Here is a 25,248-nt window from a genome sequence, read left to right as displayed (position 1 = left end):
TCTCCCCACCCCACCACCTAACACACACACACACACACACACACACTGACTTTCAAAATAAATAAATACACTTTCAAAAAGTGCAAATTAATGTGTTTTGCTTTATGTATTTTTTCTAATTTTTCAACATCCCGGCTCTAAAATATAAAACTTGGCGTCATTTCTGGTATTTCGAAATTATTATACTCTAAGCTTTCCACAGCAACAATTTCTAAGAGATTATATTTGTAAATATTATTTCCCTTTTCATCCAAAATGCAGAGAGACAGAGACAAAGATCTCCAAATGGCAAAAACAGCCAGGACTTGGCCAGGCTAAAGCCAGTAACCCAAATGAATTCCACATGAATGAACCCTGTCACCTGAGCCATCACCTGCAGCTTCCCAGGGTATTCATCAGCAGAATCTAGACTCCAAAGCAGTACTGGGACTCAGACCCGGTGAGAACAAACTGCCCCCTATAATGCATGCAAAGAATTCACAAAGTAATCCCTTCTGGGATCTGCCTGGGGAGTTTCCAGACAGATACTAATTCTACCCATTGGGTCAGTTTGGGTGATGTTCACACAGGGTCTGATTCATCTTAGCCATCTGGAGCAACCTTATGCAATCCTTAGTTCTTTATATACTTAACTTGGCATACTGAATTTTTATTTGCTAAACATGACATCCCTAACCTGATCTAAATCCAATTCTAAATACCATGCATAGTCATTTCATTTAAAAACTTTATTATTTATGCAGGATATATGGGGAGTCTTGCTCAATTTGAGGTGAAGGGAGTAGAGTGGGAAGATAAAGAAGGACTAAGCTATACCATAGAATTATCTGCTGCAGAGCTACACTTTTGACAGTTGATTGCTTTATCACTAGTTACTGTAGATTCTCATTTGCTTCAGACCTTTCTCAAGATGTAAATGTCTCAAAATACAACAGTATCAAATTTAGTGATCTTAGCATTATGATATTATTTTTCTGTATTTTCATCATATCAATAGCTCTTTCAAGATCTGTATGATTTCAAAGTTTCTGAGATATTAATTGTAGAGCCTAATTACAATAAGATTCATAAAAATAATCAGTGGAAGAGACAGTTGAAAACATCACACAAAGACACAAATGGAGTTCAGCCATAGCTCTGGAAACCAGCAGCAAGCAGGTCCTAAATATGGGTTGCAACTCAAATGCCTCCACAACTAGCCAGGTAACTCTCAATTAAGACAGCCACAGAAACGAATTTGCATGCCTAGAATTTGAATGTAAGGGAAAGTGGAGTACTGGACAGCATTTCCCTCAACAGAAAAGGACTTCATCTGATTGTTTCCAAGAGACATCAAAATACTGATTTTTGTGATTCCTTCCCCTTGAGTATAATTTAGAAACAAATCTGTAGGCCTAACATAATATGTTAATGTGTAAGGACATTTTATTCTAATCTTTCAAGCATTGTACCCAGCATCCAAAATTCAAGTCCCCTGAACCTCAACGTGTTCCTGATGAATATTTCAGACAACTAAATAACAACAGAGTCTTTAATGACTGGTTAATGTGATAATTCATTTTGAATTCAGCAAAACTCTTTTCCATTCAAAATAAAAATGCTAGTCAACATTTTGCTCAATGGCAGTTTTGTTTTTCGAATCTCAAAGCCTGAAATGTATAAGTCCTTTATTTTTGTCCATCAATCCCCAGACATCTAAGGAAAATGATCGTCATTATCTGATTCTGAGTCATATTAAAATGCACATTTTTTACGCAAAGATGTTTTCACAGAGGCTTTATTCTTAAATTAATTGGACTTTATGCCATTGCTTCTGCCATACATAATTTTTGAGCTACAAATGTAGAGTCTGATAATGTCATTCTTGGGATACAGACTACTGAATTTTAACCAGCTTAAAAATGCCCTTGCTGGAATCCCTTTTCTTTATATTTCCTGCACGAGCATCTGAAATACATTCTCTAGAATGGGTAAATCATCTTTAGTATAGTTGGTCCTTGGTAATGTGATGCATGCGGTTTTAAACTGCTTGGGCGAGAAATCATTTAAAGTGCTGAGAATTGGTGAATGTAGCATGAAAATCCGACATGGGAGTTCTGGCTGCTGTTTCGATTACTTGGGTCTCTGATTAATTGTTCATATAAACAGATAGATATGCAATTATTCTGAACTAAGGTAGCAGAAAAATAAATCCCTTTTTGCTTCCTGATTAGCAACAATGAGTTATACCCTCAGAAAACTGCTGCTGCTCCTGGCCAATGTTTCCAAGTGTTAGAAGCTTCTCTCTCTCTCTCGCTCTTTTTCTTTAAAGAGATGCAAAATTGTTGATAAAAATAAGTTTTTAAGTTTTTATGAATTTTATAAAAATAGAAAACTTAAATGAAACATTCAAAACTAGCAGTCAGATAATTCATTTGTATTTCAATAACTTATGACAAGGTGGCATGATTACAGAGTGTGAAATAAATTACAAGTAGGTTTAAATATGTCTCTTAACAGACCTTGAACAATGTTCATTAATGACCCTTAGCTTCAATTCTTTATCCATATAGAATACTAATACTGAACTTGTAGTATTCTCGTAAGGAATAAGTGAGATCAAACACAATTGCTACTAAAGAGCAATACTAATATCCCAATTTACACATTTACCAGATATCTCTTTGCACAAAATAAATGCATCTTGAAAACAGAATCATCCTAAGGAAGAAAAATACAGCCTAGAAAACTGAGCAAAATTTGTAAAGTTAATAAAAATATTCATTATATAATAGATACCTAATTTGCTCTTCATGTTTTGTAGGCATTTGTCATGTGTTCAGAAGCATCAGTTTATTTTTTCTGAAGATTTATTCATTTGTGTTGGAAAGGCAGATTTTACAAAAATGAAGCAGAGACAGAAACAAAGGTCTTCCATCTACTGGTTCATTTGCAAAACAGCCACGATGACCAGAGCTAAAATGATCTGAAAGCAAGAGCCAGAAGCTCTTTAAGGGCTCCCATTTGAGCACAGGAGCCTGAGTACTTGAGCCATCCTCTGCTGCTTTCCCAGGTCATAAGCACAAAATCCAATTAGAAGTGGAGCAGCCCATGTGGGACGCAGGTGCTCCAGGTGGAAGGTTAGCTTGCTATATACCATCATGCTAACTCAGAAGCAGCAGTTTATTATAAACACTCACCATCCAAGCTCCAAGGCACATTAGCCCTGATCAAAAGGCCATGGAATATCAAAAGAAAGCAAAGAAGAGCCAGGAAGTCCAAATTCTATAGTTAATAGAAGACAACATCTTTCTCCAAACAATTTCCATATTCTTGAGTTTTATGGACTTGTTGTACCTTTCAAGCAAGCAAGTTGCAAATCTAGAGGGCAGAGGGTAGAATAGAAACGGAGTATGGCATTTGCCCCTGATTTCCAAAAGTTATTTAGCACAAGGGAAACCAGATGCAATACAGATGCAGTTTGATTCAATTCCTGAAATAGCTAGAGTGCCTATTAAGTGCAAAGAGACCATATCTTTTTGCAAAGTACATTTAAGAAGAGTTGAGCAATGTTTAAACTTTGACAGTGCTACAATTCCCTGGAGACCAGCTGTCTACAGGAAGGCAGAAAGAGTACGACACTCCCTGAATGGATAATGGCTGCCTGTCAGATCCTTGTTCACAGCACACACTGACTGCATGCATAGTTCACAAGCCCAGAGCACTATCATGAGACGAAGCACATTGATAACCTGCTCAGGGAAGAAGGGCTAAATGATAAGAATTTCATTTGTTCTGGTCAGTTCTTCTGACTGTGAAGTTATCTCAGGGGAAAAGTGGGTGGAAAGGCAAAGGGAGATGGTGGGGTTGTAAAGCTGAAACTGGAATTGGATTATAGTTATCCTTGGAATCAGTTCAGAGAACTGACCTTTCAGTTGCACCCAGAGGTAACATGGTACATGGTCTTTCATTTCAAATCTAGCAAAATTTGTTAGATTATATTTCCCACAAACCCTTGCAGGCCTCAAACCTTCCCAAGCAGGTAGTCCCCTTCTTTGCATCGTTTTTGTTTTAATATACATTTTCCATTGCTAGGATTGCCCACTTTTCCTACTGTTGAATAAAGGGATATTATAATGTTCCAGTCTTGTCTATATATGTCAGCTCTGTGGGTAGGCCACTGGCCAGCCTGGCAAACCCTAGATTGAGATGCCCACTTTGCTTCAGTTGGCTGAAAGGCAATGACTAAGGAGAGAAAAATTCTTGCTCTGCAAGCGACAGGTACTAATAGCTGTACTGAAAGCAGAAGTACAAGATAAAGAGCAGGACCTCATCAAGTCTAATTGTTCCTGGAAACAACTGCTGTCACAAGGTCTGTAGAAAGATTGGACTGACAGTGTCAGGAACCTTCTTCCCTCAGATCCACAGGGAACTCCAGAATCTAATTTCAAAGCAATGCCAAAAATAACAAGAAAATACACAATTAGAGCAAAAATAATATTAATTTTCAGTGAATGCCCATTATACTTAAATGAAAAATCTCATGTTTTCCTTTTGAGTTAGATAATATTAATTTGGTTAATGAATGTACCAAAAATACAAAGCAAAATATGTTCTCCAAATCCTTATTAAGGCTGTTTTTCTCAGACCTTAAATAAGACCTTAAGTTCTGTAAGCCCGATAAATAAAATAAGGGTGAGTATTTGGTACAACAGTACACACAGTACAGTACACATGGAATACCACACCAGGTGCCTGCTTTGCTTCCAACTCCAGGTTTCTAATAATGTGTATCCGGCAAAGCAGCAAGTAGATGGCCCATGCACTTGCGTCCCGCATCAGAGACCCAAATTAGATTTCTGGCTCCTAGCTCTGGCCAGGGCCACCTCCAGCTGTTGTGGTCATTTGAAGAGCAAAACGGTAGACAAAAGATTCCTTTCTTTGTCTCTCTGTCTCCCCAATCTCGCTCCCTCCTTCTCTGACTTCCGAATACTATCCTAATAATTCCTTAAAATAAAGCATATAACATTAAAATAGTGCCAGCCACATAATAACTTATGGACCACACAAATTAAAGGGAATGTAATACATCTATTATGATAATTCTTTAAATCACTAAAAGAGAATCTTGGTATAAAATAACAATACCAATTACTTCTCCTTTTAAGGATGACAAATGACAAATTGGTAAATGGGACACCTGGATCTGCGAGGCAAATAAGGTGAATGGATTCGGACACTCTACTATCTTACTTGCCCATAAAAGGAGTTAACACCAAGAGTTGAAAAGCAGTTATTTTTTTTTTATGAAGCAAAAGGCTCACAAAAGAAATTCAGGTCAAGTCAGAATAAGAAATGATGGCATTATATTGACTAAAAAACAGCTCTCTGCTGGGTAGCTCTAAAATAGGGAAATATGAAGGTGGAACTTTAATCACAGTGTTTCAAGGTCAACGGAAGGCAGACATTAAACGAGAATCACCTTTGAATGCTTTAAAATCCCAAGAATATTCCAACCTGATTTTTAAGTGCGGGATAGAATAGCTGCTTTCCTATTTTCTAAACCATTTAAGATATTTGTGCTTTTAGCTTGTGGTACAAGGTTTACTTCATTTTGCCTCTCTCTCCAATACATAGCATCTTCTCCAGGTTCACAATAGAACATTTTAACATTTTTTTTAGCTAAATTATACCTTTATTGTGAACTAACATATCCACCAATAATCTTAGGCTTATTCCAACCTCTAATTCCATAGCTGGTCAGCTGCCAAACAAATGTATTTTCATTTTCTTCATTTTGGTTTGCAATTAAACTTCTACCATTTGTATCTAAATGCACCTAATCCCCTATATCCTGTGTATACTACAAGGGCGGCCACAATAGGCTCCTCACTGCAGCCCTGGTAATATGCAAGGCTTTACAGCAGCTGGTCTTAGCTAACGGTCATAATTCTTTTCCATAACAAATACATTATCTTCCATGCAAAATCACTTGCTGTTACAAGTCACTTTTTCTTTCCTGAAATATTATTTTCCTCCTTACCACAGCTTAGCACACTAGGCCACTAATCTTCACTATCCTAGGTTTTAGTTTTTGTCTGTGTCTTGAAAAATATATATACAAGTAAAACACAAATGAGGAAAGATAAAAAAATGAGCACTGTATTATTTATATTGATAGTAAACAACCTAGGCAGGATGAGAAGAGAGTTGTTCAAAATAGGAATATAACCAACAACTACAGTAAAAACAGGCTTTTCACTGACTATGCCTCTAGTATCTATAATATTATCTCTGCCTAGTTATTATGTGCTTATTAAGATATAGCTAATGTTCATTAGTTACCACTATTGTATACAGTACCATTTTCAGAGAAAAAAAAACTAACATAAATAAACTGAACAATAAATAAAAATCGCAAAAGATGCTGGGCAAAGTCAGAGACATTGCAGGGAGAAGGAAAAGCATGTGCAAAGACACAGAGGCCTGGCTGTGGGGGTGGGATGCAACCTTGTAACAGCTAAAACACATTTCAGGTATCTCTAGGAGCAAAGGTGTGCATGTGATATAACAGCCTGGAAAAACAGGGATGGCAAGCTAAATCCCTTGAATTTCATTATGCACTGCAGGGGTTACAACTTTTCTCTAAAATGTCAGATATTTTATAGAGATAGTTTATATTTTCAGCATTGCAGACCAACCACATTCTCTGCCACACATCCTTCTCAGTTGTTTAGCTTTTATATTATCCTTGCAAGGTGTGAAAACTTTTCATAGTTTGCAGGTGTTTTGAAGTACCTGGGTCCAGATTATTGTCTCCAGTGCAAGATTGAATTCAAGGATAAAACCTGGATAAAGGTCAGAGGAGAAGGAAGATTTATTCACATGCAAGGGAAAAGTTAGTACTCAGGAAGGAGTGCAGGCATGCTCAAGAGAATTACACCCAACAAGGATAAAGTCTACTTCTTTATATGATGTATAGAAAAAAGTGTCTGCAGTAGGCCTAATTAAATATTCAAGAAGGCAGATTTGGAGCAAGGCTTGAATGCCAACCATTTTGTTTTGGAAATCTTTTAATTGTCACGGCATCAGGAACATGATGGGAATAGGCATCAATTGCATGGAATTTTATGATGATATTATAATGAACTAATGTCATCAATGGGATGCAATTGCATCAATTGCATCAATGGGATGCAATTGGCAGCTGTGCTATTTTTTGCCAGCAGCAGTTCCAAGTGCAGAACTGCAGGAGCTGTTGCTTTGTGCAGCACAGAATGAGTTAAAGGGAGGGGCTGGGTGGTATAGTCAGGAATACATGGCAGAAAGGCCTCAGGGAAACGCTGGTGACCATGCTCCCCTTACTAGCTACTGCCCCTGCCAGCATCACAGGCAGTTACAAAAACGCATCTTGTTCATTATGTGGTACCATCAGCCTGTCTCTGAGATAAACTTCTTTTCTCCTCCTTGGTTAAAAACATTAAACATTCACAAATAACTCAGGTATTAGAAACACCAGTATATTTCCCTGCCTTTTGCCATATTTATTTTCATGTCTATTTTACATATGGAAGTAATTTTAGCTAATTAAAATTTGCCACAAATCTAACCAAAAATCAAAGGAAAATAAAAAATAATAAACAGAAAAAGTTTTATAAAAAAGCAATAATTAAGAATGAAATAATTTTTCTCAAAATACAATGATTATATTTTGATATACTGATATTCAACTGACAATCATCAGATTTAATACAAATTAGAAAATGAAAAATTACCTTAACAATTAAGTGGTTCTCTGGAAAAATTTCTGTACATTACACAGATTACAATGTGCTCAAAAACAAAATTTACACAATGTCTATTAAATTCAGAACTACAAAGATGAATAAAAGAGGTCCTCCCTCTGCCAAAGAATAAGACTCAAAATCAACAACAGAACAACAATATAACACTAATAAATACATGGAAATTAAATAGTAATGCTACCGAATGACTAATGGGTCATTAAAGAAGTTTTTAAAAATCAAAGTTTCTTGCATTGAAGGAAAATAATAACTGTTGTGGAGCTCGAAAATCATACCAGAACCAAGTGTAGGATGTTAGGAGGAGTTTTAATTGCCCAAGATGGTGACAGCAGCTCCTGCTACAGTCCAGGAGCCAGTGCGTTGCCCACAGAAGTGAGGGATTTGCACGCGTTTATGCTCCGATCAGACTGAGAGCCACAGAACAAAATTTCCATGCATTCAATTACTAAGCGCAGGAAATAGGAAAGGACCTGACAGAGCCCAAAGTTTTCCTGTAGTTAACTAACCTAGCCTAGCACAATAAAAGGCAGGAGGGGCCAGGTGCACAGAGCCACCAGAACCATCTCTTGTACTGTCAATGAACTTGAATGGTGCAGGAGGTAGAAAGGGCAGGGTGCAGAAATTAACCTGACAAGTGGGTGCTAGCCATCAGCAGGCTGCACACCATCACAGCAACATAATAAAACCTGTGTGACACAGAAATAAATGAAATTGTAACTAAAACAATTAACTAAAAAAATTACAAAAATCAAGAGGGCCCAACACAGTAGCCTAGCAGCTCAAGTCCTCACCTTGCATTCATCGGGACCCCAAATGGGCCCCAGTTCTAGTCCTGGCAGCTCTACTTCCCGTTCAGCTCCCTGCTTGTGGCGTGGGAAAGCAGTCCAGGATGGCCAAAATGCTTGGGACCCTGTACCTGCATGAGAGATCTGGAAGAAGTTCCTGGCTCCTGGCTTCAGATTGGCACAGCTCTAACCATTGCATCCACTTGAGAAGTGAAACATCGGACAGAAGATCTTCCTCTCTGTCTCTTTTCCTCTCTGTATATCTGGCTTTGCAATAAAAATAAAATAAACCTTTTTTTAAAAATCAACAAAACAAAATGCTGATTTTTGAGAAGATAGTCAAAATAAGATAAACCTCCAGTAAAACTAAAGAAGGAAAAGATAAAAAAAACTCAAATAAATAAAATTAGAGATGAAAACAGAGACATACAACTGGCAGTATTGAGCTATAACAGACCATAAGAAACTACTATGAAAACCTATGTATTAATAAAATGGAAAATCCCAAAAAAAAAAAAAAAAAGGTTAAATTCCTACACATATAACCCCTACCTGGTTAAGCCAGGAAGATACAGAAAAATCTAAACAGACCCATAACAAGCTATTCAAAATATCTTCCAGGAAGGACAAGTCCAGGATCTGATGACTTTTACCTAATTACAATCGTCTCAGAGATTTATTACATACTGAGGCACTTTTCAATCACTAGAAAGCAGGTCAAGATAGTGTTGTGCTACTTTGCTCTAATGTTTGGTGATGTTCGCTGTTTATGCTGGTAGGAAATCAACATTAGATTTATGCTTAGTCTCAGCTATCTAAAGGGTTATTAATTTTGTCTTTAAAAAAAAAAGATTTGAGCTTAGTCACCCAAGATGGAGCTTGTGTTTGTTCAAGACCACACTCTTGCACACAGTGGGCCAGCCCTGAGGAGCTGATTTTCAGCCTGGATGGTTAGTAAATATACTGCGCCAGAGGGTCATTTGAAAAGAGAGATGGAGAGAAATAAAGCACATATTAGCTTTCCCATTTGCTGCCTTACACACCTAGTTCCTATAAAGGCCAGGGCTGGGCTAGGCAGGAAATAGGAACCAGGAACTCAATCCAGATCTCCCTGGTTAGTGGCAGAAAACAAATCACCTGAGTCATCATTATTGCTTCCCCGCATAGGAAGCTGGGATCAAATCTGGATACACTGATGTGGGCACACAGATGTCTCAGCTGCACCTTCATAGATAATCCCTGGTACCTAAATGTTCAATGTTGTTGGCGGTATCTCTGAAGCCATGTGATCAGCCAGGCCACATTTTTCTCTTAATAATCAATATCATATGAAAGTATTCAGTTCCTGTCAAGTTTTATTGAGGTCTAAAGTCCCATTTATCCCAAGAGTAGAAAATATTTTTTCTTGCCTCTGCTTCTTTCCAAGTCTGCTAGTGAGTAATTATCTCAAAGTTAAAATAAGTTTCAAAAGGTGTGAGTACTCCCTTCAAAGATTTCCAGGGCAGTAAATTGGCATCATCAGCATTCAGCTTCTAATTAAAAATCAGTGGTCACTGGTATCAGTGCAGTCTTGTCAAATAAAAAAGTGAATGTGATATTAAATATTATTTAGGATAGGAATCCTACTCCTTTTTTATTTCCAAAAGAATTTTGGAATTTAAATTTTAAATGACAATTTTATAAGCTACATTGCTTAAAAATCTTCTCTTATAAATTGTGTATGGCTCTGTCACCTTCCAAGCTCTGATCATGCTGATTTTCAAGGTTATCACGCAACATTCACTCTTTTACTTGGCTCAGCACTCACACTTATAATTAATCCTTACTTGGCAACTGTGCATATCCTTCCAATTTCTCCTTCCACGGGGTGAATTTGATCTCAACTTTCAGGATGTTATCAAATAAATTATATCTGGGTCTATTCCATCTGGATCATCCTATCTCAAGTTCTCAGAATGTATTCTCATCTCCTGCTTATTGTCTTCCAGTATAAATCCCAGTTATCTTCTTAAAAAATAGCCTTAAGAATGAAAGCAGAAAACTTTATTTACTTCTTCAAAGTTTCAGAAAGTTTTTGTTACTTCTAAATTTTTTATTATTGTTTTTGGTGAAAACAACTTGTTATTCTATGAATCATAGATGACTTGTTCTTAGTGTTCATTAAAATGATAGAATGGCTCTAATCTCTGCCTGTCTACCATTTAAATGAAGAACTAAGTTATGTGGATCATAACTGCCATCACCTACAATGCTGAGACTTGATCAACTTGGCATTTGAGTTATATTTATAGCAGAAGAAAAAAATGGTAATGACTCATTTTTTTCTGTGGTTGTCAGATATTTCTAGAGAAAGCAATATGTACATATATATACACACACACATATACATATATATTACACTTTCTTGTTGGACACAATTATTTGCAAATGCCATGGATCTTAGATGCTGACAATGTAATAAAAGAAAAAATATGTTTCCATCACAAATTGTACTTCCTTTTCTTCCACAGAAATAATAATACTAAAAAAAGCTATCAAGGTGATAGCAGAATTTAATGATGACTGTGTTGGTGCCAGGGGAATGTTCAAGTCTCTCCATACAAACTAATACATCACCAACAGCAGCTCATCTTCATGAGCTTACCAGGTTTTAAAATAACTTGGGTAAATGTCAAGATTTGAAAATTACTATGGTTGTACTAAACTGCTATTTTATTTTGGCTGAAATAGGAACTTGAAAACTCAGAAAGATTAATACCTTCTTCCAAAAGCCAAACTCTAAAATCACTGAAGTTTCTGACACATCTGACTTAAAACCTATTTTGAAAAAATTTCCATTAGGCACTCAGAGAAAATACTAAGTATGCATTTGAAGACCTTGGTAATGACCCTTTAATGGAATTTTACATGTTGTTGTCACACTTCATATTGACAGATTTTGACAGCTTAATAATACCCTTGATGAATCAGAACCAATGTATGCTTAAGACCTATGACTCTCTTATGTAACTAATGAGTAATTATTACTCCTTCCTTTGCAGGAGAAAAGTCTTTAAATGGTACTCTGTGATAATATAAAACCTCACACTGTGACCTATAACATTCTGAAAAGTCTTCCTTCTAGATAATGAAATTTATTCTGTTTTCAGTAAGCAAGATAAAGACATTTACAAAGGAATATAGATAACAATTTTTAGTATATGTTAAAATATGCTATTTTAGAATTGTTAATTTCAACCATAACTATTACCAGAACATTATATCACTGATATGAAGTTGCTTTATGGAAATTTAAAAAAAAAATTGATGTTTAAAAGTTAACTTAGCACTTAACTTCAAATATTTATGAACTTTCCTATGAACTTTGGGAAAGCCAAAAGCATCCAATTTGAAATGATGCCAGAATTCAGCATTCCATCTAATATTACTTAAACTGCATTTGATCTGCAGTTACTTGCATACTCACTATTTTGCAATGATACTATAAATTACTTCAATTTACATTTATTCACAGAAGAAAAATCATTTGGAAAATAGTTCATAACAGATTTTAATTCAACAAAACAGCTCAGACTACAATTCAACCCATTAGAAATTTTCTGATAAAGAGTGATGCAGTCATACTAGTAGGTCTTACTACAGAAATGGACCTTAACTGAGCTACTGATTAATGCAATCATCAGAATTCTATACTAGATCAATGGACACAATCTATTACCACAAAGAAACCATTATGAGTGCCTTTTCAAGAAGAATCTGTATCATAAGAAATAAAAATAAATAAATAAATAAAATTAATCAGAAAAATCTGCTATTTCACTTTGTTCCTTGCCATGAATGCACATTTTAGTTGGCTGTTGGTTATAGAATGTCTGAAAAAACTAAAACAAAGTACACTATAAACTTAAAACAAAGAATCACTGTAATGAGTGATCACATCAAATAGAACAGACTGAATTACAAAAAACTGAAAATCGATTAACTTCAGAGCCCATTCAATGTAAATGTATCCGGGCTCAAACATAACTTCAAGAGAACTCATGACAAAGCTATTGACAAACACATTTGGGAACAGGAAGGGAGTTGGATTTAGGAAGGCCCTCACAAATTAAAGCTGCAAGGATGAAGGAGAAAAGAAGTTCCATTTATTTGGCAAACACTGTGTGTCAGATCTATACTTAACTGTCCTAAACCATAAAAAGCTATTTTAATCAATGTTTAGAATGATGCTGTAAGAAACGTGAGATTAGTCTTAGTGCTTGATGAGAAAACAGAATCTCTTACCTGCAGGAGCAGCTTTGAAAGACAAAGCTGAATCAGAAATAAAGCTCTATCAATCCAGAACCTTTCCATTTTCCCTGTTCAGGGACAATTTGATCTAGTGTCACAAGTGTACCTACAACTCTTACATTATCATGATTTTGTTTTTTAAATTTGGCAGTCCCCCTTAGCCCTAAATTTCTAGAAAGAAAGCTTAATGATTTATCTTTTGGTTATTTAGCAATCTGTGATGCCACTTTAGGACAGTCTTAAAGGCAAGCCTTTTTTCCAGAAGTACCAAAGAATCATAGCTTTGCACCCAAATGGCATTCAATACTAACAGTGTTAGGAAATAAAGGACGAATAGGAAGGTGACTTCTCTTATTACAAGTAAGTTAGGCAGTACTGTAAACACAAGAATGAAATTTTTCAATGTTTGTTACTAAAAGAAAAAAGTCTCTACATCTACATTGCAACAGCTTGCCTCTAATAAAAGACTTGTACCATTAGTAAAAAGTGATTACAATAGTTAAACGATGAACTTAATCAGTGTATGTGTTCCTTGAAGTGTTATGAGACTAAACATAAATATCAATGTGAAGATGACATACCCAAACTATAGAACAACATATTCACCTACGTTAAAGAATAGAAATACCATTTTAAATTTCAGTTACATTTGGCACAATAGGCAAATAATCACTGTATTTGCTTTTAAATTTAAATTATATCACCATAAATTTTTTTTGTTCAGTTTTGTTGAGTAACTCATGTTGTAAAAGATAGATACAGCTTTAATGCTTCTCAAAGTTAAGTTTTTATTTGTTAAAGGTTTCCTCTTGGCCCAGTCAAGAAAAGGAAGCAATTATATTTGATGCAGTTTTGGTCTATGGCTAAAACTATTAAGTCCTGAAACTTGTTTTAATGCCAAATTCTGATTGCTAAGCCACAGATCTTACCAGTACACATCTCTTTTAACGTAAGACCAGGCAGATCTACAACCTTGAATTTCTCACTTTCCCCTTGACATTTCATCTTAATCACTTTTCAGTAACCAATTCAGTGCTTTCACTAACCATTAGAAGAATTGATAATTGCCAGCTTTTGCAACAGGACTTACAGCCACCTGACAAGACAACAGCAGTTAATCCCAAAAGGATACACTTCAATTTGTCATTTTCCTACATGTTTGATATTCTGTGGTTATAAATTCAAGACAAGAATACTTAAAACAGTCAGATGCCTGAGCACAGCTGTTCTATGGATGTAGCAACATGCACAACCACTCAGAATTCGCTTTGTAGGTAAATTCCTGCCTCTCTGTGTCAGACCCCTGAACAGGTACGAGCACAATCTTCTCAGTCTCAGTGGCTGTGTTTAACAATGTGCCTTCATCTCTCTTTGGAGGTTGCCATGATACCTATGCTCATAAAGCCATCCTAAGAACAAGTCCTTCTTGATTAACATCTTCAGCTATATGTTTTCAAATATGGAGGAAAGAATGTGATTGGAGCATGTAAAGGGCCAAGGTAGCATCGATACCTCTTCACATCCATAAAGAGATTTTCTTCTATACATAGCACTGTGCATATATGATAACAATAGTCTGCACAACCTTCCAACAAGGGATGCCAGTGGGAGGACGATGATCCAGATTTTATACATTGGTAATGGTAAACAAAGTCTTCACAGAGAGACAGCGAACAGATATATTATTATACCTGGAGAGCTGGGAAAATCATTCAGCTCTTTTGAGTTTCAAGAAAATCTGTTTCCTGGCAGGTAGTGAGGTGGCTGCGCTATTCATTAAAGAACTTGTTTTAAGTGGATACTACTTTAAAAGCCTATTAAACGCTTTCATATCAATTGGAAGGATCTGAATCAGAAACAAAGGAAGGCTATTAGAAAGTGCATGCTGTGCCTGTAGCATGAGGGAAGAGAGGCCAGTCACCCCAGCAAACCTAAAATTTGCCTATCTTTTGAACTCTTCAGGACCACAGTTCACTGCAGCCTGTGAAGGTGACAAATCAGTTTGTTTTACCTACGAATTCAAACTGGAGTCATGATACCAGTGTCTTCTATGGACAATGGTACAATAATGAATGATTCGCAGAATATCAGGCATTATTTCAGGTTTTAGATAATAATTTAAAACACAATAAATTATCCACTAAGTTTTAGGTACTTAAAACATGTGATCCTAGTACCTATATACTTGGTAAGTCAAAAATCACCTCATTTCCATCCATCCGACATGGCTTCTCACTTATGTGGGAAATCTGGAAGAGGAGCCTGGACCCTGTTTTTCAAAAAGTGAAAATGTCTACATTCTTGCTTAATATGGGACTCACAGAATAATTTTAATTAAGTCAAATAATGATTAGGAACTCATTATGATACAATCAGTGTATGCAGAGGACAAGTACTGTGCACTTAACACTGAATTATTAATATTCATCAACATCTTAATGGAACTAGAAAATTTCTGTTATCTGGACCTTCTTACTCTACTAAAAAGTTATTCTCTTAAGTGAGCATACACAAACCTTAAAACTTTGAATAGAAAGTCAAATTTTTGTCTTCTTTTACAAAATAAACCATACAACCTGTGATTTTGTTATACAGATTTGTCTCTAGTCAGAAACATAAAAACAAGCTCCAAATCTAGAAGGCTTCAAAGAAAAGTCATAGCTAACGATTACATCTATCCACACCCAAGAGTATCAATTCAGCTTCAAAAATCTTTCTCATAAAACATCCCAATCAGCTGTTCTTAACCAGATGTTTTTAAAATGTGATCTATTTTGCCATTCCTAGTAATTCTACTTTGAGCTATGTAAGTGTTGATGAAATGTTTATTTATTTTCACTATTGAGGTTCTACATATTGGTAAAGTACAATATAACATTCTGATTCATGCATAAACTGGGCAATAATAACCTACTTGGAGTAACTAGCATATCCATTACCATAAAATTGATCATTTCTTCATGGTGACTGCATTCGAAACCTTCTGTCTTGAACTATGAGTCATTATTGTTAATTAAATTCACTATTCCATAGAGCACCAGCATCTATCCTTCCCGAGTAACGGTTAATTGGGATCTCTTGCCTTTCTCTGGTACCATGCCTGGTAATTACTCTTCTACTCTCCAATGAGATAAACATTTTATATGCCACCTATGAAGGAGATAGCATTATGTTGTTTTCTGTGCCTGACACTTTTCATTCGATGCAATGTCCTTTATGTTCATCCATGTTGTCACAAATGACAGCCTATGGCTTCCTTATAAATGAATAGTATTCTATCGCTGGAATACTATTCTATTGTAACAGCTATTTTCTGCATAAAATTATATTTGTATTTTCCTTAATAAACATGATTCCTCTTCCATATTGTAATTGATTAGATGTGAACAGACTCTATTATTCATTTGGATCACTCTGAAAAACAAACATTGTAAAAAAAATCTACACTATACATGAAGCACTATTAGAAACAAAAGAAAGGTCACTCTTAGCTTACAAAGAAACAGCACAAACAATAAGAAGACCCTTTGCTCCTCTCATATCTTCTTTTTTAAAAAAAAGATTTATTTAGTTTTATTGGAAAGGCAGGTATACAAAGAGGTGGAGAGACAGAGAGGAAGATCTTCCATCCGATGGTTCACTCCCCAAGTGACCTGCAATGATGTAACTGAGCCAATCCAAAGCCAGGAGCCAGAAGCTTTTCCAGGTCTCCCACGCAGGTGCAGGGTTCCAAGGCTTTGGGCCATCCTCAACTGCTTTCCTAGGCCACAAGCAGGGAGTTGGAAGGGAAGAAAGGCCGCTGGGATTAGAACCAGCGACCATAAGGGATCCGGGTGCATTCAAGGCGAGGACTATCGCACCGGGCCCGCTCCTCTCATATCTTCTAATGATAAGCATCCACTTGAATTCCAGTATCTATATGGGTGCTGGCTTGAGTCCAGCTGCTTCACTTCCTATCCATCTCCCTGATATAGTAACAAACAGATGTCCCAAGTGTTGGGGCTCCTGTCCCCACATGGCAGAACTGGAAGCAGCTGTGGGATCCTCTCTTTGGATCTTTGCTTGAGCTCAGTTCTAGCAAAATGACCATTTGGGGAAGTGAACCAGAAGATGGAAGATTCTCTCACTCTCTTTCCTCCTCTCTCTGTAACTCTGCCTTTCAAATGTTTTTTTAGTTTAAACAAATAAATTTAATGAGCTAGCCTTATTTTGTTTATTTATTTAACATTAGTTTTATCTTAACAATAATTGATTTATTTAATATTCTGTTAAATGGATTTCTAGCTTCCTATCAGAACAAGACAAGGTAGAACAGAGTCCTGAAAAAGTCATAACAATCTGAAAATACACACAGAATGTCCTACCTACCTAGAAATTTAAAAAACATGTGTATAATCCACCACTATTCACCTTCTAATGTATAGTTATTCATATCCCTATTGCTATCCATTGCACAACACTCAAAATTCCAACATTAGGAACATAATCCCCAGTGAAACAATGTTGGGAGATGGGGCCTTATGGGAAAAACTCAGGCCAGGAAAAGTGCCTTTAAGAACAGATTAACACCATTTATAAAAGGATTTGTGGGAGTAGATTCTTTCCTTATGCCATGTGAAGACAGCTAGAACTTCACCAGACGGCCAGTGTCAGTGTCTTGTTCTTGTACGTCTTGGTCTCTTTATGAGAAAATGTTATATTCTAAGTTATCTAGTCTGAGCTACTCTGTTACAACACAAACAAAATCATGATGGAAAATGTATTCATTCCTATCCCAAGCACTTAGAAGTACACCCAAACACGGCATCAGACTAAAATCCTGATCTGTATCATGTCTTAAAGTGGTCACTCTCAAACTATAGGTCTAGAAAGCAAAAAACAAAGACTCAGCATGGGGACAAAAAGAAGCAAGATAACTGCACTGAACACTCCATTGTGAAACAGGAAGAATGATAGGCACATTAGAATCACTGGTTCCTGGATATATATATATATACACACATATATATATATATACATTTTTGAGTTATAACAGATAAGTGTTGCTAGGTTTCTCTTTAAGCAAAAATAAATAATAAGATTAAAAAAAAAAAACCTTTCCTTGGTAAGATTCTGCTTGTGCCCCATGTAAGTGAGTTAATGCCTTCCTGGGGAAGGTTTTGTATTTCTTGGTAATTATCGGGATCATTAGGAGGACAAGCTTGTCCATGCCAGCACATTCCTTTTCTGTTCTATCCCATTCACCAAACAAGCCTCATGGCCCAGTTCAAAATCAAAAAGCAGTGAACTACATTACTGCACATTGATCATGAGGCCATGACAGACATCCAGTTACAAAATAATCACTTCACCGAAGTGCAGTGTCAAACATTTAATCTGCTAGAGGACTCTACAACAGAATGGTAGAGAAAATTAAATTTGACCTTTAGTGACTCCACATTGAGACGGTTTATTCAGAAATGAAATCAGAATCCAAACTGGGGTCACTGGGATGTAAACACTGAGGTTTCTTTTCATAATAAAGAATATCAAATTGTAATAATTATTTAAAGTCAATGAACAAGGTCCTTAAAATAACTGCTAATAGTTAAACTTCATTCAGGAAGAATAATTCTAATAGGGGAAAATGGAGAAACACTTAATGTCAAGGAATAATATTCCTATAGTGAAACCAAATTATGCAAAAATAGATTTTAGTTGATTCATTGTTCATTATGAGCTGACGTTGTAATGAGCCTTCCAAAAACTTGACCTAGTCAGGCTGCATTTTAAAAGTAGACTATCTAATTCAAGAGCTAATGTTGCTTTTTAAATGTTTAAAGGTTTACTTATTTACTATTTATTTATTTGAAAGGTAGAGCAAGGGTGTGGCGGGGTGTTGGAAGAGGGGAAGAAGAGAGAGAGAGACAAAGAGAAGAGAGCAATGTCTTCTACTCCCTGGTTTACTCCCCAAATGACCGTAACAGCCAATGCTAGGCCCAGCTGACACCAGAAGCATAGAATTCCATCTAGGTTGCCCACATAAGCGAAAGGGGCCAAATACTTGGACCATATTTGTAGGGCTGCAAGCAGAAGATTAAACCACAATACCACAACATCGGCCTTCATTTTCCTCTTAACTTTTCAAACATAAATAAAAAGGTTCCATCTGAGAGGCACCATTTTAAGATAAACCTTAATAAAATGGAATGTACTCTCTCATTTGGAATTCCAAGGATCACCTCCCACATAAATTACTGACCTTCAAAGCCTTCCTTATGAGATTCTGTTTTCTACAGCCTTAAATTTAAACAAACATGTCAATTTGGAATTAATAAGCATACCCTTAGGAATCAGATCAGCAACTGCTATTAAAATCATAGAAGCAATTTTTAAGTTAGACTACTGGATTCCACTGCTCTACGTTCTAGGGTACATTTAATCTGGAAGCATTGTTGATGTTCATATGTTCCATCCTATGCCAGCACCTAGTGAGTAGAGGACAGGTGTGTAGCAAAGCATCTCACAGTATATGCATCAGGCCCATATGACAAAAAAAAAGTCCATCCCTTTAGAAATGCTGTTACAATGGAGATTGACTTCAATGGTCTCTATGTTCAGCAATATTCAACAACTGTATGATTTTAGAAAATCACATCAACATTATTAGTTTGGATAAGTTTTGAGGGATTCACACAATGTTGAAAACCAGTTGTGGGTCCAACACAGTAGCCTAGTGGCTAAAGTACTTGCCTTGAATGCACAGAGAACCCATATGGGCTCCAGTTCATATCCCAGCCGCTCCACTTCCCTTCCAGCTCCTTGCTTATGGTCTGGGAAAGCAGCAGAGGATGGCCCAAAGCCCTGAAATCCTACACTCACAGGGGTAACCAGGAACAAGTTCCTGGCTTCTGGCTTTGGATATGCTCAGCTCCAGCCATTGCAGCCACGGGGAAGCGAACCAGTGGATGGAAGATTTTTCTATTTTTTCCTCTGTAAATCTGATTTTCCAACAAAAACAAAGCTTAAAATAAAACTACTTGCTCATTTTCCTTTTGCCTAGGTTCATTCTGTCTTCTCATGGAGAGATTACATGTTCACACATTTCTCTAAGAGGTGTGGGTCTATAAACTCTGTATTAAATAACTCTTAATAATTTTACCTTGATTGATTGATTGATTTTCCAAGTTTGATCACAGTTCCTAAGACTGTTTAGTTCTGATAGATGAAAGAAACAGGCAAAGAACAGACTGAATGCAGTTAATTATGCTAAATTAAATGACACAAACTTCCTGGCAATTAATCTACACTTTTCTCAAGAACTAATAACATTGTTTTTTAAAATCTCTGATTAATGAAACTCAGCAAATATCACTACATACTGAGGAAGGAACTAAGAAAACAAAAACTGCATAGAAATGACTGTCCTTTTTAGTCTTCTTATCCCAAATCTTTTGAACACAAAGCTACTGCCAACAAAGTGCCCAAAATAAAGAATTGTACAGACCTTCCCTTCTGTAGATTTCTTAAACCAGGACCATATAAATCACACAGGATTACTTTATCTGCAGCTAAGAATTCTGTAGAGACATATTGAACCTATAAGAGATGGCAGAACCTGGCCAAATTTTCTTTTAAGTAATAAATTCTACTAGCATTCTGACTTTGCTTTCAGGATTTTTTTTCTATTTTTATTTTAGGGCAAGATATGTGGATTTGTCTGCAATATATGGTGTTTTATTTTACAAGGAGCCAAGCTTGCTCTCTTAGAATTCTGGCTTTGTGTTTATGTTACAGAATGAGAAATGTAAAGAGAACAACTAAACCTTTCTGATACAAAGCTCAATTAAAAACATGATATATGATGATATATGATCATATGATGTATGATATATAATTTTCTATTGACAGTTACCACTTAGAAGAACTTACTAACTACCATATATGATAGATAAAGATAGAAAAATTAAGACACAGATCAATATGGAGACACATTTGAAGTTGACAACTATTATCTAGATTAGGAACTCAGATTTAAGCTTCAATTCTTACTCTAATCTCCAAAACACAATATAAACCTATATGATATGAAGCCAATTAGGAAATACTGGGAATATTTGGATCTTTGCATGGAAAATAACTGAATTATCAAAGAAAATGTAGGAAAGTGGCAAAGTAGCTAAAGCTGATAACCTGACCTGAAAAAGCATTAATTTTTCAGTAAGTTTAGAGCATGACAGCTCTCTATGCTTTACAATGTAGCTAAGAGTTTGGTGTGTTCTTCAACCAAAAAGGCCAAAGCTATGTGGGAGGCAGAAAAAAAAATATTTAGTTTTTTAGAGAGAGAGTAGGAGTTGACTCCTGTCAAAGTATGAGTCTGACTCTGTCGCAAGTGTCTGAGAACAAGAAGCCATCTACCATTAAGTGCCCAAGAGAAGAGCTGAGAAGCTGGCTTCCAGAAGTAAGATTCTCATTGACACCTGCATTTGACAATTGAGAGAAAAATCAATTTAGATTAGCAGAATAATTAAGATATGTGTCAAGGATAAGGGTGAGACTTGAGTCTTGGAGCCATACAGAGTGAAGAGAATAACTGAATGTCAGCCCAAATTCTATAGGGGTAAAGAGGATACAGACTAGCCAACAACCACCACCAAAATGCTTCTTAACCTGTATTAGCAATGATATTTTGGTTTTCAAACCAAAGTAAATAAACTCAATTTAGTATAGGAGAAAGATTAGAAATATAACAAAACACTCCAGGAAGAAATCTAGCTTCAATTATGGCTACAAGTGAGAGGGTAAGAAGTGGCTAGAGAGCTTTTTTCCAATCTCAATTCTGCTTGCCAAGACTGGGCTTTTAATAGCAAAATGGCACCAGTACTGTCTGGCTTGAATCACATGACCAACCCTGAATCCTGAACCAATGACGGTCACCTAATGGAGCAGGCTGGCCTGTGTCCTTTGGGCATCCTCTCAAAGTGTTTTGGGAAGAATAGGAGTTGAAATAAAATCCATCTAACCATAGGGACAGAGCACAGGCAGAATGAGCCGTCCCTAGAAGAATAGGGGCTGGACTGGAAAAATAAATAAATAAAAGGGGAATACTGCACCAAAGACTTCAAAAGAAGCTGCTTTGTAAATTCACGTATTACATAGAGCAAGAGTTTTACATACGGAAAATCCAAAGGTGGGGGAGTGGCACTTAAAAGAATCAAATATTTGTTGAATATCTACTATCATAGTCTGGTGTTTCCAAGAAGCATTTTTTCACATTTCAACAACTTGGACTTAAAAATATTTCTGACAACAAATAACATCCTGTAATTGTTGTCAGGCAGGGGGTAGGTACTATAGATTTTTAAGGTCTGCACAGAACTTGGGCATGGTTCTTTGTATTTTAATACTTAAGTTATATCATGTGTAATATATGTAGACTTCAATAGTTTTTAAAGTATCTTCACACATATTTGATACTATTTAAAATATCACAGTTTAAAAAGATTAAACTATGATAAGCTATTTAGATGGATTTCTATTATTATGTAGCTAAAGAATCTGTGTGACAGCATATATAGCTAATAGTAATGAAGCACATATTCATGGTTGAAAGAATAACTGCGATTCGACATTCCTCTAGAAAGTAATACCAAGTGCTCTCACATAACTACAAAGGAATGACACCCTAAAATAGATGCTTCCATACTACATTTTTTTACTGATAAATGAGGAATTCATTGCCCTTTACCTGCCAAAAAATAACCCTAAAATCAGTAATACGAAATGACAAATATTTATGCCTAAATAGTTCAAAATAACAATTTCAACAAATATCAAATATAGTTATTTATATATTTTGTTAGTATGTGTCCTAGTTATATAGTTTTTTAAACTTTTATTAATACAAATGGAACAGATTTTATGCATTCAATATGCACAATTCAGGAAGACAATAACACTTTTTAAAATTTTTTCTTTATTTTTGACAATCTTTATATAGTTAATTAGGGCAAAACGGTTCAAGGGCTATAGGAAAGTGGAGAAGACTATTATTTCCACATTGATTTTTTTTTCCTGTATCTTAGGTAAAGAGGGAGATAAAAGGAGAAGCCCCACCCAGTCTCCCACCCATCCCAGGTCCCTGATGTGGGGCATGCTCCCAAGGGTCTTTCTCAAGTGGTTTTGATAGTTCAACAGATATGAATTGCTGCCAATTTTTAATGCAATAATAAATCACTTAAATCATTGCCAGCAATTATTAAGCAGGCCAAAAATAACATTTCATTCTTAAAATCATTACTAATATATCTGATGAAACAAGATATATGACAGCTACTGAGGTAAGTAAAAACGCAGAGAACTAATGCATGGTTCTTATATTTAAGTTGCATATTATCTGATAAGATATGGTAGGAAGCATTCTAAGTAAAACTTTCACTAAATCAATATTACCTCACCTATAACACGCATTTTCCATTCTGTCCCAATTTCCTTTTCAAAAATATTGTAGGAAAAACACTTATGCAAATATATATAGGATATAAATTAATAGGTTTACTGATTATAAAGTTTAACTCCATCTCTGAACTCCTACACTGCTGCTCTTCCTCTCAGTTAGTTCAAATCCCTGTCTCCTTGCTGCTCCTTGAGCACACCTGGTGTCACACTTGACCTTTACGCTTGTTCATTGCTCTGCTATTCCGTAAAACAAGTGATTGGCCAAGTCTCTCACCTCCTTTCAGTCTTTCCTCTAACCGTAAGAGTGAGACCTCTCACTTTATTTATTGTTTCAAGGATCATTTTCCCTCTTGACTCCCTATTCCTCTTACCTTGTTTCCACTTTTATGTTTACCATAGAATGTATTTTCTAATCATACTTTGTGGTACATTGCCTGATTTGCCACTTTCTTCCTTATGGAATATCTACGCTCCCTGCATCTGTGTTTTATGTTTCACTGATACTTCGCAATATAGAACAATGATAGACATGTAACTAGAGGATGCAAATACATCTGTTGAAAACACAAATGGATGATTTTTACTAGTCAGATAAGTCTATGAATGCAAACCCCTTGTAAAACCACTTAGGTGAATAAAAAGGACATAACCTAAGAATATTCAAAAGTCAGAAAGTTAATTGCAACCAGAGAAATCAGCAGAGAAAATTCGCCTGTAGAATCTGTAGATATATAGAGCCCAAAAAGACATATGTGAAAGCAGTCAGCAAAAACAGGATAAAAAGTAAATGGGATGGAGAGTCTAAGTTTCTGACTATATTTTCTCCCCCCTCCCAAACAAAACAAAAAAAAAAAAAACACTTATGAGGATAAAAGGTTTTAACAAACTTCTCTAAAAGTGAGTACCCAGTGACACATATAACCTCCCAGCCTCAGTGTAGGCTATAAGGAATGTCATTGCAAAATGTTCCTCTTCCAAAATAGAATCCAGAGTTATGTATCCAAAGATAAGCCCTCTGATGCCTTTTCAAGGAAAGCCTTCATTTTTCGTGTGTCACACAGTCAGACAAAGTAACTCAGCAGTAACCAAATCTTCTCCTTTTGTCACCATCCTTCCTTCCTTATATACTATACCCAGCCTAAGGCATAAAAGCTGGAGAAATACTAACAAAGCTAGTTGGAAAATCATTAAACTGTTTTTCATTTCAATATAATCTTTGTCTTAAATTGTAAAATTCTCCTACAGAAATAAAAATTTGAAACAGTATTAAAAATCCAGGAAGAGCACATGTCATGGAAAGTTGAATACCTTCCAAGTTCAAACTGCTTCACCTCCAGCATTTCCAATTCTCCTTTAGACCTGGTCACCTTATCTCCCACTCTTATCTTCCTGATTAAATTAGGCAGGCCCACTACATGATAACACTTCACACCACCCTTCACATTTTTTTTAAAGATTTATTTTTATTATGTTTTTATTGGAAAGGCGGATATACAGAGAGGAAAGACAGAGAGGAAGATCTTCCGTCCCATGATTCACTCCTCAAGTGAGCACAACGGCCGATGCTATGCCGATCCAAAGCCAGGAGCCTCTTCCGGGTCTCCCACATGGGTGCAGGGTCCCAAAGCTTTGGGCCGTCCTCCACTGCTTTCCTGGGCCACAGGCAGGGAGCTGGAAGGGAAGGGTGCTGCTGGGATAGAACCGGCGTCCATATGGGATCCTGGGCGTGCAAGGCAAGGACTTAACCACTTGCGCCACCACGCCGGGCCCACCCTTCACATTTTACTCTCCATATTCACCTGCAGAAACTCCAACATGCCCTGATGACTAGCTTCAATGCTGAATCCTTCAAGAAGATTAAAGAATTTGGCTCATTCTCTCCTTTTTCATATTCCTTATCCTCCTTTCTTCTCAAATACATTGTGCATAAACTGGATATAATTCCAACAATA

Source organism: Ochotona curzoniae, unplaced genomic scaffold, assembly GCF_017591425.1.
Source record: "Ochotona curzoniae isolate NIBS_2020 unplaced genomic scaffold, NIBS_Ocur_1.0 contig_2210, whole genome shotgun sequence".
NCBI classification, from domain to species: domain Eukaryota; kingdom Metazoa; phylum Chordata; class Mammalia; order Lagomorpha; family Ochotonidae; genus Ochotona; species Ochotona curzoniae.
This window is presented reverse-complemented; position numbering follows the sequence as displayed.